This window comes from Chiloscyllium plagiosum, unplaced genomic scaffold, assembly GCF_037043375.1.
Source record: "Chiloscyllium plagiosum isolate Xiang-an unplaced genomic scaffold, Cpla_swu_hap1 HiC_scaffold_20, whole genome shotgun sequence".
Classification (NCBI taxonomy): Eukaryota; Metazoa; Chordata; class Chondrichthyes; order Orectolobiformes; family Hemiscylliidae; genus Chiloscyllium; species Chiloscyllium plagiosum.
This window is the reverse complement of record NW_028270158.1, coordinates 42,334,518-42,349,215: the sequence shown is the minus strand read 5'-3', so window position 1 is coordinate 42,349,215 and position 14,698 is coordinate 42,334,518. Positions and strand designations below refer to the sequence as shown.

General features: G+C 40.4%; 1 protein-coding gene across 1 annotated transcript in view; it reads left to right on the top strand.

Annotated features, from left to right (window-relative positions):
• LOC148146606 (general transcription factor II-I repeat domain-containing protein 2A-like) overlaps nucleotides 1–14,698 on the top strand; it is a 45,320-nt gene that overhangs the window by 18,792 nt on the left and 11,830 nt on the right. Inside the window, exon 2 of the transcript XR_015760626.1 lies at nucleotides 8,160–8,324. The gene's annotated coding sequence lies outside the window, so the exon portion shown is untranslated. The remainder of the gene's footprint in view (nucleotides 1–8,159; nucleotides 8,325–14,698) is intronic.

The window sequence follows — 14,698 nt, the reverse complement described above, 5'->3', positions numbered from 1 at the left end:
GGTCTATCCTCTTCCAACATTATTTTAAATCTAATAGAATTATGGTCACTGGCCCCAAAGTGCTCCCCCACTGACACCTCAGTCACCTGCCCTGCCTTATTTCCCAAGAGTAGGTCAAGTTTTGCACCTTCTCTAGTAGGTACATCCACATACTGAATCAGAAAATTGTCTTGTATGCACTTAAAAAATTCCTCTCCATCTAACCACTTAACACTATGGCAGTCCCAGTCTATGTTTGGAAAGTTAAAATCCCCTACCATAACCACCCTACTATTCTTACAGATAGCTGAGATCTCCTTACAAGTTTGTTTCTCAATTTCCCTCTGACTATTAGGGGGTCTATAATACAACCCCAATAAAGTGATCATCCCTTTCTTATTTCTCAGTTCCACCCAAATAACCTCCCTGGATGTATTTCTGGGACTATCTGCCCTCAGCACAGCTGTAATGTTATCCCTTGTCAAAAATGCCACCTCCCCTCCTCTCTTGCCTCCCTCTGTATCCTTCCTGTAGCATTTGTATCCTTGAACATTAAGCTGCCAGTCCTGCCAGTCCTCCCCATCCCTGACCCATGTTTCTGTAATTGCTATGACATCCCAGTCACATGTTCCTAACCATGCCCTGAGTTCATCTGCCTTCCTTGTTAGGCCCCTTGTATTGAAATAAATGCAGTTTAATTTATCAGTCCTACCTTGTTCTCTGCTTTGTTCCCGCCTGCTCTGAGTGTTTGACTCGCTCCTTTTCCAAACTGTGTCAGCCTCAGACTGATTTCTTTCCTCACTATCTCCCTGGGTCTCCCCCCCCCCCCTCACCTTACTAGTTTAAATCCTCCCAAGCAGCTCTAACAAATCTCACTGCCAGTATATTAGTCCCCTTCCAATTTAGGTGCAATCTGTCCTTCTTGTACAGGTCACTTCTACCCCAAAAGAAATTCCAATGATCCAAAAATGTGAATCCTTCTCCCATACACCAGCTCCTCAGCCATGCATTCATCTGCTCTATTCTCCTACTCCTGCTCTCACTAGCTCGTAGCACCGGGAATAATCTAGATATTACTACCCTTGAAGACCTCCTTTTTAAATTTCTGCCTAACTCTCTGTAATCTCCCTTCAGAATCTCAATCTTTTCCCTTCATATATCATTGGTTCCAATGTGGACAGTGACCTTCTGCTGGCCCCTCTCCCCAGTGAGAACATTCTGCACCCTCTCTGACACATCCTTGATCCTGGCATCAGGGAAACAACACACCATTCTGCTTTTTCGCTGCTGGCCACAGAAAGATCTGTCTGTACCTTGGACTAGAGAATCCCTCAACACAATTGATCTCTTGGAACCCGACGTACCCCTCGTTGCATTAGAGCCAGTCTCAATACCAGAAACTTGGCTGTTGGTGCTACGTTCCCCTGAGAATCCATCACCCTTTACATTTTCCAAAACAGCATACCTGGTTGAAATGGGTATATCCACAAAAGACTCCTGCACTAGCTGCCTATCTCTCTTACCCTTCCTGGAGTTAACCCATCTATGTGAATGTATCTGAGACTTGCCCTCCTTCCTATAACTGCCATCCATCACACACTGTTGCTGTTGCAAATTCCTCATTGCTTCTAACTGTCTCTCCAACCGATCCATTCGATCTGATAAGATTCGCGGCCAGCAGCATTTATAGCAGATATAATCCACAGTAACCCTTAAACTCTCTTTAAACTCCCACAGCTGACAAGAAGTACATGTCACTCTATTAAAGGCCATTTTTGCTCCTTCACAATCTACAGACCCAGAAAATAACACTGTCTTATTTCTCTACAAACACTGCCCCAAGTTAAATTAATAGTTATGGCTTATATTTTTAGTTTAATCAAGAGACATATCTCCAAAAACATATAATCAAGAAAGAACCTACTCTACTCACTACTGCAGATTGTCTGTAGGCCACACCTAAAACAATGATTAACTTATCTGCTTCTGTGCTGTGAACTTGGCCCAACAGTTCCTCCAAGATCAGTCATGAATTTCACTGTTTGATAATTTTCCCAGACGCACTCCAATGTCCAGCGATACATGAATTCAAACATCAGGTTCTCTCTCTCTCTCTCTCTCTTGCAATTCTGGTCTCCTTCCTATCGGAATGATGTTGTGAAATTTGAAAGGGTTCAGAAAAGATTTACAAGGATGTTGCCAGGGCTGGAAGATTTGAGCTATAGGGAGGGGCTGAATAGGCTGGGGTCGTTTTCCCTGAGCGTCGGAGGCTGAGGGGGTGACCTTATCGAGGTTTACAAAATTATGAGGGGCATGGATAGGATGAATAGACAAGGTCTTTTCCCTGGGGTGGGGAGTCCAGAACTAGAGGGCATAGGTTTAGGGTGAGAGGGGCAAGATATAAACGAGACGTATGGGACAATATTTTCACGCAGGGGGTGGTACGTGCATGGAATAAGCTGCCAGAGAAAGCGGTGGAGGCTAGTACAATTGCAACATTTAAAAGGCATCTGGATGGGTGTATGAATAGGAAGGGTTTAGAGGATATGGGCAGGGTGCTGGCAGGTGGGACTAGATTGGGTTGGGATATGTGGTCAGCAAGGACAGATTGGACCTAGGGGTCTGTTTCTGTCCTGTATATCTCTATGACTCAATGTCACAAAGGGTTGCTAGGTTTGTGGAGAGGAGCTGGTTGCATGAGGCTATGTTTTCTAGGTTTGTGAGTTCTTGAATTTCTTGTGGCACTGCTTCTGTCGTCTGTGCTGCAGTGGGGCTAAAATTTAAGTTGATAGCGAGTTTTGAGAAGATTTGTAGCTCAGCTTGAGGTTCTGGATGTAGATTTGCTCGCTGAGCTGGAAGGTTCAGTTTCAGATTTTTCATCACCATACTAGGTCACATCTTCAGTGATGTGGACAAAGCACTGCTGATGATTCCTGCTTTCTATTTATACCATTTGGTCAGGAGAAGGGTACCAATGGAGTTTTGCTTCCCTACTCTTTCTTTCCCAATTACAGCAACCCAGAGGTCTGCATCTCTGCCGACTCTGGTGTAAAAGTAGCCGAGGATGATTAGTTTGTTCACATCAGCAACCCATGAGAGAGATTGGTCAAGGCTGGAGTAGAATTCCTCCTTGTTCTCACCTGCATTGGTGCATATACACTGAATACTTGACGTACTGATTCCAAGCAAGAGTGAGTATTCTGCTGGGGGACTCTTTGAGTTGGCCCATTGCTTTGGTTTTGATGGTGAAGCTGATTTCATGGATGAAGCATTCTTCTTCAGCCTTGCCTTTCCAAAAAAATCAGCCTTTCTGAGCTGTCCTTCCCCTGCCGGCCAGGTTTCACTCAGGGTAGCGATGTCAATATTGTAGCACCTGAGTTCCCAGCGAGCAATGGTGGCATGGCATTCTGGTCTGTCACTGGCAGGACTCTCCATAAGGGTCCTGATGTTCTAAGTCCCAGACTTCATCCTGACGGAATGGAAGGCGCCTGTGTGAGAGTTCTTTTAATGTGGGGAAACCGTTGCACACCAGCTACCACATGGACTTAGCAGTGCAAGGCCTTGGTCCAGTCTTGTTTTGGTCCAACACACCTGGAGACCAGGCACTCCTGTTTGGCCTGAGATTGCCTGCAGTGGAGTACAATTTGTAGCTGGGCAACCTTTCCCACTCAGACAGTAAGAGGTCCGATGTGAGTAGAGTGGGACTAAGGGGAGAGGACGGGAAGGATAGCATGGCTGGCACCATTATGCTTAACATGTGTTGGTCATTCTCAATCTGTGATTGAAAAATCACTGGGCTGGGGGTGGGGTGAGTTTATAAAAACACTAAACTAGGCTGGGGGAGGGTTTATAAAATCACTGAACTGGAATGTGAATGGTTTATAAAATAACTGGACTGGGAGGGTGTTATAAAATTACTGAGCTGGAGGATATTATATAAACATTGGTCTGGGAGGAATGCCTCTGGGAATATTCCGCTGGGGACTTCTCCTCCACAGCCTGCCTTTGCACCTGGGCATTCTCAGGAAAGAGGAGTGACAGCGGGAGAAATCAAGTAGCTTGATGCTCCCCATCCTTTGATTTCCCCTTGGTCTTCATGGAGATGTCCTGGGGACAGCTCAACGGGTCAAAGGGAGAGAAGAATACAGTACACAGTACTCACAAGCTTCTGATAACATAAATCTGGAGTCTGTGTCCTTTGGAAATATCTGCATGTTTGGGGAAATTTCCTCAAAAACTCTCGGTAGCTCAGATGTCATTGTTAGGTTGCCAACTGATGTCTGGGTGTGGAGCCTGTTATGTGAAACTGGACAATTTCAATACATTTGCCTCTACATGTTTTGAGAGGCGAAGAAGACAATGCTGGAAAATGGCTGTTGCTCTGAAATTAATTCCTGTAATTTTGCAACTCTGGAGGGTCACATTCACATGGGTGATTTCAACATGATCAAAATATTGAAGGGAAGTTAGTGTGTGGTTGTGTATCTATTGTGTACATGTTTCTGCATGATTGTATGTGAGTTTTAGAGATTTCTGCACACAGACATATGAACTTGCATTTTTGTGTTAAGGGCTTTGACATGCTGTTATAACAAGTTTATTATATAAATAAATTTGTTCTTATGTTTTTGCAATGAAAGTGGGTTTATATTGCATACATTTTTGAAATTGTACGTATCACTGCATGTCTTAAGTGCATGTTTGAGTATGCATTTGTGTATGTCAGTGTGTCTATTCTTTTGAGAATGTGTGTATGTGTTGTCAGTGTGTAAACAGATGAGAGCAAGCAGTGGAGCTTTGAAAACATACTTGCTGATTCAGAGTGGCAGCGATTGAGATGGTATTGCCTTGAAATGGAAAACTCCAGTGAATGGGATGGGTGGGGGAAAGAAAATACGAGATCATAATCATAAAAGAAAAAAATACATTTTAAGTTTTAGGCGCTGATTGTCTCCTAGAACCTGATAATATGAACTTTGCTTCGAGATCCTCATTGACAGTGACTGAGTTTGACTTACAGCTCATTTAGATGGCTTGAGTTGTAATTCCAGTTCAAGTTGAGCTTTCAGATTCATTATTAAGTGTCAGCTGAAATTAAGAACTCAGAGCTTTTGCAGATTCAAGTCAGCCCTGAATTGATACAAGCTTAGGACACAGTTTTAAAGTGAAGTGACTTTGGCACAGGGCAGCAAGTTGTCGCTATTGTGTAGTAGAACTTGAATTCATTTTCTTGGCACCACTTCTTGATATTAGCTGCCATTCTGAAAAAGAACCTTTTATCCCAACTCTCTGCCTTCTGTCAGACAACTAATCCTCAAGCCATGCCAGTAGCTCACCTCGAACACCATGGGCCCTGACCTTACTCAGCAGCATCCCGTGAGGCACCTTATCAAAGGCCTTTTAGAAGTCTAGATTGATAACATCCACTGGGTCTCCCTGGTCTAACCTACTTGTTACCTCTTCAAAGAATTCTAACAGGTTTGTCAGGCATGACCTCCCCTTATTAAATCCTATGCTAACTTGTTCTAATCCAGTCCTGCACTTTCAAGAATGTAATGTTGTCATTTATCTCAAGAGGGTTGGAATGTAAAAGCAGCGATGTGCTACTGAGACATCATAAAGCTCTGGTTAGGCCCCATTTAGAATTCTGTGTCCAGTTTTGGGCCCCACACCTCAGGAAGGACATACTGGCAGTGGAGCATGTCCAGTGTAGATTCACATGGATGATCCCTGGAATGGTAGACCTAACATACAATGAACGACTGAGGATCCTGGGATTGTATTCATTAGAGTTTAAAGGTTTGAGGGGAGATCTAATAGAAACTTACAGGATAATGCATGGCTTAGAAAGGGTGGACGCTGGGAATTTGTTTTCGTCAGGGAGGGATATTAGGACCCGTGGGCACAGCCTTGGAATTAGAGGGGGTCAATTTAAAACGGAAATGAGGAGACATTTCTTCAGCCAGAGAGTGGTGGGCCTGTGGAATTCATTGTCACGGAGCACAGTGGAGCCTGGGATGTTAAATATCTTCAAGGCAGAGATTGATAAATTCTTAATCTCACAACAAATTAAGGGATACGGGAAGTGTGTGTGGGTAAGTGGCTTTGAAATGCGCATCAGCCATGATTGAATGGCGGAGTGGACTCGATGGGCCGAATGGCCTTACTCCCACTTCTATGTCTTATGGTCTTATAGTAATGCAAGAAACAGCAGCTAATTCATACATAGTTAGACCCCACACAACAATGCAATAAAAGATCAGATTATCTGTTTATTTGGTAAAGTTGATTAAGGGCTAAATCGTAGCCCTGGCCTAAAGAGAATTACCACTCCCCTTCTTTGAAAGAGGGGTTTATTACCTCTATGTGAGACAGTAGCTTTAATATTTCATCCAAAAGACAGCAGCTCCAACAATGTGGTACTGTAATGCTGGTGTGAGCATGGATTTTGTATTCAAAATGTGTTTAGATGGTCATGACAAAAAGTATTTCCAGAAATTGTGTTACATTTAAAGGATACACTGCAACATCACCTTTCTTAGACTATGAATGCTGTGTCAAATATTACATTGCATTCTAATTGTCATTGTTGTATAATGGTAAGTCTTGTGGATCTTTGTAGAGAAGGCAAAGTCAGTGTCATGAGTTGATCCCAAGCTTTCACCTACTTTCCCAGATCCTGGTTTGATAATTCATAAAATCAGAGAAGTCTACAGCAGAGAAAAGGCATTTGGCTCATTGAGTCTGCACCAGTCAAAAACAAACACCCAGCTATTCTAATCCCATTTTCCAGCCCACTTCACCCATAGCCTTGTATGCCTTGGCATCGTAGGTATACATCCAAATATCTTTTAAATGCTATAAGGATTTCTGCTTCTACCACCCTTACAGGTAGTGAGTTCCAGATTTCCACAATCCTCTCAGTGAAAACATTTTCCCTCACACTTGCTCTAAACCTCCTGCTCCTTACCTTAAATCTATGTCCCCTGGACATTGATCTCCCAACAAGCAGAAAAGTTTCTTCCTGTATACTCTATGCCCCTCAAATTTGTACATCTCAATCATGTTCCCCATCAGGCTCCTTTTTACCAAGAAAAACAACCCCAATCTACCCAAGCTGTCTTCATAACTAAGCCTTTCCTACCCAGGCAACATCCTTGTAAATCTGCTCTACATCTTCTTCAAGGCAATCACATCCCTCCAATAATGTGAATTCTGGAACTGTACACAATAATTTAGTGTGGCCTAACCAATGCTGAATACAGTTCCAACATATCCTATCAGCTCTTAAACTCTATTTCTTGGCAAATAAAGGCAAGTATACCATATGCCTTCTTAACCACTTTATCTACTTGTCCTGCTATCTTTAAGGGATTGGTGGACATACATGCCAGGACCCTTCTGATCCTGCTGTTTGTTATGTACTCCTTTGCCTTTTGTCTAAATCCCCCATTTCTCTTTATAGACTGTCCATAACACTTCCTCTTGGCTTTGAAGTTTTTGGGGACCTGCCCTGATATCACTTTGTGTGGCTTAAGTGGTAACAATTTTATAACACCTCTATATTGGAATCTTTACGAGGCTAAAGGTTCTATAAAATACTTGACTTAAATCCACAACCTACAAATGGATGAGCAGTTGTGATGGGGCTGACAAATTTAAACTTACTTAAAGCATTTTCCTCCATCTACCATCAGTTTTCTTAATCCAATTTAGTATGAAATGCCACATGGAAATTAACTCCACTTTAATTGAGTGGATGTTTTGCAGCCCTTGTTCTTTGCTATCCAGCCCAGTCAGCAATATGCCACCATTTCTCTCAAATAATTTGATCCTCTGGTTAGTTAATCCACAGTGCTGGCTACAGCCCTATGCAGATGGACTGTTAGGAGAGCTACAGAAACGTTCCTGAGGCAATAAAATATAGGGTCTCACTCTCTCCCCTTCACTACGAGGGAAGTGGGTAGGTTGTGAGAATAATCACAGAAAATAATCTGTCTACTGATTCTTGAATTGGGTTTCTGAGTTTCAATGTTATTGGTTCAGGATGTCATTAAGTCTGTTGTGGAGCTGAGGCTGTGGTTGTATGATTCAGTTGTGTGCTTGCCAACATGTTATTGCAGCACTGCAGTGATCTGGTCTAACCTGCCTGAATCTTCTCTCCTTTTGTCTCTTGGCAGCAGCTGATGCATTATGACTCAGAAATAAAGCACAGAGAATGTTGGGAAGATACAGCCTATGGAGGAATGAGAGGGCATTGTACTGGCTTCATTCAGACTGAGTTTTCTGCTGCTGAGTGTCCACCTGGACCCCAAGTCTGTCTTTGCTCAAATACTGATACCCCTGTGTGTATTTTCAATACTTTTGTTTTATTTGTCTGCATTTAAAAAAAGTATTTATTTGTATTCTGCCTGGAGGTGTCAGTTTAAATGTAATCCATGTCTTTTTGACACTATAGTGTAGGAGGAATGTGATAATATCTGTGATGTTTAACTGTTCCAGTTTTCCCCTTCTGCTCCTTTTAGAACTGCTTATTCATTACAACACAGGTTTCTAAAGTGAGGACACACCCTCCACATTTAATAATTTATTGATGCTAATCTCTGAACCAGTCAGACCAATAATTTCAGATGATCTAGGCCTAGCCAACAACTATAATTAAAGCATTGCTGTGTTATCATGATATGCATAATTTTATTTGATAACTTCACCATTTGTCTATCTGTACTTATATCAGGATAATATTAACCTATCTTCAGCAGAAACTGATAAGATTGGAGCAGTTGCTGATTTAACTTCCTGCTGCCTTATATAATGTAAATCAGGTCCCTCATCCCAACATATCAGCTTCTCTTGTGTTGATTCCCTATATCTACACTATTTATTAACTTTTTATCAATATCTATATTGGACCTATATATACACATTCACACATATATGATATAGTGTCTTTCTATCATTGAATAATAATAGAATAAGGTCATTCAGCCCGTCTTGTCCAAGCTGACTTTCTGCAAGAGCAATTATTTAGTCCCTCTACCAGACTTTTTCTCTGAAATACAAAAAATCTTTTTTCTTTGGATAATTATCTAATTCTCTTTTGAAGGCCATGATCGAATCTGCCTCTTGCACACTTTTCAGCAGTGCATCCCAGATCTAATCATTTGCTGTGTAAAAAAAAATCTTTCTTCATGTCACTTTGTTTCTTTAGTTATTCACTGTAAATTAGTGTTTGTTGCTTCTTGACCCTTCTGCTATTCAAAACAGTTTCCCCATATCTACTTTGTTTAGATCCTCGCGTGGATTTCATTATGTTAGTCATTCCTGAAGAAGGGTTTATGCCCGAAATGTCGATTCTCTTGCTCCTTGGATTCTGCCTGACCTGCTGCACTTTTCCAGCAACACATTTTTCAGCTCTGATCTCCAGCATCTGCAGTCCTCACTTTCTCTTAGTCAAAAATACTCAGTCTTCTATTTTTCAAGAACAACTTCAGCTTCTGTAATCTAACTGGAATTTCTCATTCCTGGAATTATTCCAGAGAATCTTTTCTGGTACCATCTCTACAATCTTCACATCCTTCCAAAGTGCAGTATCCAGAACTGGTCACAATACTCTAGTTGAGACCAAACTAGTGTTTTATATACGTTTATTATTACTTCCTTTCTTTTGTTCTCTTATGCCTCACCTGTGAAGCCCAGGATCTCTTCTGCTTTATTCATCACTTTCTCAACCTTCTCTGCCACCTTGAATGTTTTGGGCACCCATACCCTTTGAGCCCACTACTTCTGCACCCCTTTAAAATTGGAGTTTACATCAACAATATGCATTCATGTGGTATCTTTCTCATGTGAATTTTTTTTTTAAAAGGTGCTTTATCAAGGCACCAATAGTTTAGTTAAAAAGTGGTTTTACAGGTGGTTCTAAAGGAACAAAAGTTGGGAAAGTTAAGGGAGGAAATTCTTGATCATTTCCTTAATGGGTACAGTTCTATTCTATCCAGACCCCTCAAGATTTTGATTTCCTCTATCAAATCTTCTTTCAACCTTCTCTTCTCCAAGGAGAACAGTCACAATTTATCCAATCTTACTAAGCAATTGATGTTCATCATCCCAAGAATCATCGTCATGAATCTTTTCTGCACCCTTTCAAATGCCTTCACATCGTTCCTAAAGTGTGGTTCCCAGAACTGAACCCAGTACTCCAGTTGAGGCTGAATGAGTGTTCTCTGCAGGTTTAGCACATCTTCATTGCATTTGTATTTTTGGTCCCATTTATAAAGTCCAGGATCTAGTAGACCTTATTAACCTCTGTCTGAACCTGCTCTATTACTTTGTGATTTATGTAGGTTTGCTCTAAAGTCCCTTTGCTCCTACATTACCACACCTCTCTCTCTTAGATCTGTAAGTATTTTGTATCAACTTGCTTGGATACATTGAGACATTTCCAGAACAAGTAGAACCTGAATCTGGACCTTCTTGACTAGCGGCATGGACACTACCACTGTATCATAACAGCCTGAATATGTTTCCCTCAGAATTGTAGCTATTATTTTATATTGCCTCTCTGCACTCTTAAATCAGAAGAGTAAGCCATTCAACCCATCACACCTGCTGCAATAAGATCATGGCTCATCTGATTTTGGTACCTAATTCCACTTTTGTGCTGGTCCCTCCATAACTGGCTTGTCAATCAAATATCTAACTTAACCTTGATATTTACTTATCCAGCTTCTACTTCTCTCTGCAGAACAGAATTTTAAAGTCTAATGATTTTCTGTGGAGAGAAGTCCTGAGTTCTAGATTTTCCCCAGGGAAGAAACAGCTTCCTAGTATCCAGCCTGTCATGCCCAACAGAATATGATTCAGCAATATCACTAGTTGTTCTTCCACACTCCAATGAGTACAGACCTTCTTAATCTTTCCACGTAAGACAACTTTTTCATCCCAGTAATTAGTCAACTGAACCTCCTCTGAATTGTTTCCAGTGCAAATACACCACCCCTTAAATAAGGAGACCAAAACTGTACTCAATGCTCAAATGAACAACACAATTATAGTAAGACTTCCCAACGTTTACATTCCACTTCCTTGCAATAAAGGCCAATATTCCACTTAGTAACCACAAGAACTTCTGTTGCTGGAAAGTTCTGAAGAAGGGTCACTGGACCAGGGGAACATTCACTCTGATTTCTCTCCACAGATGCTGCCAGACCTGCTGAGCTTTTCCAGCAATTTCTGGTCTTGTTTCCAGTATTCCATTTGCCTTTCTAATTAGTTGCTAACTTTGTTATTTATGTATAAAGATACCCATAACCGTCTGGACTGCATATTTATGCCATTTCACTTCATTCAAATAACGTTCTGCTTTTCTATTCTTTCTGCTGAAGTTAACTATCTCACATTTTCCCACAATATACTTGCTCTTTTTTTCTACTCATTTATATCCCTATATACTGTTTGTATTCTCAGCACAATTATTTTCCTAACTTATTTATGCATCACTAGCAAATCTAGCTTTAATGCTGTCTCTCCCTTAATTCAAGTCATTAATATAAATAGTTGAGGCGCAAGCATTGGTCGAGTTAGTTTGACATTCTGAAAATGTCTCATTTATCCCAACTTTGTCCTCTGCTTATCAGCAATTTGTCTATTAATGTTACTACCACTTTTATTAGCATGAGTTCAGAAAAATTAATGTCAGACTTTATTAAATGCCTTTTGGAAATCTAAATGCACTATATCTATTATATCCCCTTTATCCATTGTGTTGGATCCAATAGCTCAATGTCATGTAGTTCAAGAGGGCAGCTCATCACTACCTCTCAGGTCTATAAATGCTGGCCAGCCAGTGATGCCCACATCCAACAAATGAATTTAAAAAACATGATTTGCCAGTCATAAAACAATGTTAACTCTGTTTGGTTGTATTATGAACTTCCAAATATCTCCATTTTACCACATTAATGGATTCTAGCAGTTTCTCAATGACAGATGTTAGATTAACTGTACTATTGTTACCTGCTTCCCATTTCTGTCCTTTCTTGCAGTTCTTCCCACCAAAATACATTACCTCAAATTTCACTGCATTACATTTAATTTGCCACCGTCTGCCCATTCCAACATGTTCTTTTGAAATTCCACACTGGTTCACTATATTTTCAAATTTTGAAATTATGCCCATATATATCAAGGTCTAGATCATTAATATCCAGATACATGTATATATATATATATAGGAAAAGCAGGGTTCCCTAGCTAAAGTCCACTATAAATCTTCCAGGAGAAAGTGAGGACTGCACATGCTAGAGATCAGAGTCGAAAAGTGTGGTGCTGGAAAAGCACAGCCAGTCAGGCAGCATCCGAGGACCAGACCAGACAACGTTTTGAGCATGAGCTCTTCATCAGCTCCTGGTCCTCGGATACTGTCTGACCAGCTGTGCTTTTCCAGCACCACACTTTTCGATTATAAATCGCCCTCCAAGACACAGTAGTAATGTTCCTATCTCTGGACCAGAAGGTCCAGATTCAAGTCGCAGAGGTTTGTCTGACTTCTCTCAACAGGTTGTTTTTAAAAAATAAACATTTCTCAGGTACAAAAGGCAATCATTAATCACTATTTATTTCAGCCACTTTTGTACTCATACTGCTATTAACGATTTTATTTCAAGAGCTCTAACTTTGCTCACAAGTCTGTTGTGCAGAACTTTATCAAATTTACTTACATAGAACAGTAAAGCACAGGAACAGGCCTTTCAGCCCAGGAAGTCCATATCCCTCTATTCTCTGTCTGTTTATGCATCTGGCTATAAGTGTCTTAAACATTGCCACCATATTTGCTTCTATCACCTCCTCTGGCAGTGCATTCCAGGCACCTATCACCGTTGTGTAAATAACTTGTCTTGCACACCTCCTTTAAACTTTGCCCCTCTCAACTTAAACTTATGTTGCCTAGTATTTAACACTTTCACCTTGGAAAAAACTCCAACTATCCACCTATTCCTCTCATAATTAATTTCTTTGTCATTTTACTGCTAACTCATGTTCTATATCGATTTGTCTTTGCTATCATCATCAATTGGTTGGAGTTTTGGAATGATAATGAAATGTGAAGGATTTTTAGTATTATTATCATCCAAGTGCTGCTTTAAGGATTTAATACCAAAGAGATTATGTGAAATACAGTTGCTGATTATTGACAAATCTGAAGCCATAAAAACTAACAATTAAAACTTCAAATCCAAACTTATTCTCCAATTGAGATCACTGAAGAGTGACACTAAGCAATATGAAAACAGCAGGTGAGCCCCTACCATCCTTACTGCCTCTAAACCACGTGACTGTACAGCAATAATCCATAATGCTGCCTTTGCACTAGGAAAATGGAGAGTTGTTGCGGAGGATGCAAAGGCAACTAGCACAGATCATCAGTCAGTTCCACAGAAAGAAAGACTTGCTATATAGCACTTTTCATGATCTCCAAAATCTTTTACAGTCTATGAAGTATATTTGAAGTATAGACAATGTTGTAACATATGAAATGTGGCAGTGAATTATCAGACAGCAAATTGTTTTTATGATATTGATTCTGTCAGATTGTGTCTTATTCTTCTAAACTCCATGATAATAGGCTCAGCATTTTCCCAAAATTCAAGCACTTCGTCTCAGGAATCAATCTGATGAATCTGTTTGACTTGCCTCTGATGCAAGTATATCCTTCCTTAAATAAGGAGACTAAACTATATACAATATTCTAGGCATGGACTCACCAACACCTGCACAGTTGTAGCAAAACTTCTGTACTTTTATACTCCACCTTTGCAATGAAGCCCATAACTCGTTTGCCTTCCTAATTACTTGTTCTACCTGCATAGTAAGCCTTCTTGTGATTCACGTTTGAATATCCCTCTGTATCACATAAACCTGTATCACTATTTAAATAATATTCTTCTATTCTTTCTGCTAAAGTGGATACCCTGTCCTTTTCATAAGTTATGTTCCATCTGCCATTTTTTTCCCCACTCATTTGACCTATCTATATTACTTTGCAGACTGTGACTTTATGTGTATGTGTCACTGTATAACAACATACCAGTCACAGCAGCCAAGATACTTTTGAAACTATCATTCATTTTTCCAGCTCATAAAGTAATAATTTGGTCCAATATAGATATTTCCTAATCAACCTGTTCAAAGATATTATTAAACACCTCTGGAGCAGGTAGGACTTGAAACCAGGTCTCCTAGTTCAGAGATAGGGACGCACTACAACAACCCTATATATGCTGAGGAAGCAGAATTCAACAAAGTCAGTAGGGATCACTGCAGATGGCTTCAATGTCCTAGGCTAGAGGGACTAGAAAGTGAAGCTGTGTTGATGTCTGTTGATGATATGACTGATGCTGTCTCTCCCCCATCATGTGCAGTTAAATTATGAAAAGCCATTATTTAGGTTCACATATGAAACATGGTTCCCTAGCAAGATGATTAAGTGGAACTGTACACAATAAAGATCTGTGTCTTCAATAAAAAAGGGTGAAAGGGGGAAGAATAATTTCTTTTGAATAATGCAACCTAAAAACATTTCTTCTACTTACTAGTAACAATCTAATAAGCCCCTACCATCCTTATTGCCTTTAAACCACCAATTATAGAACATGTGACTGTACAGCAATAATCCAAATGTGAAACTGAAGTCAAATGTCACTTACCACAAGATGTA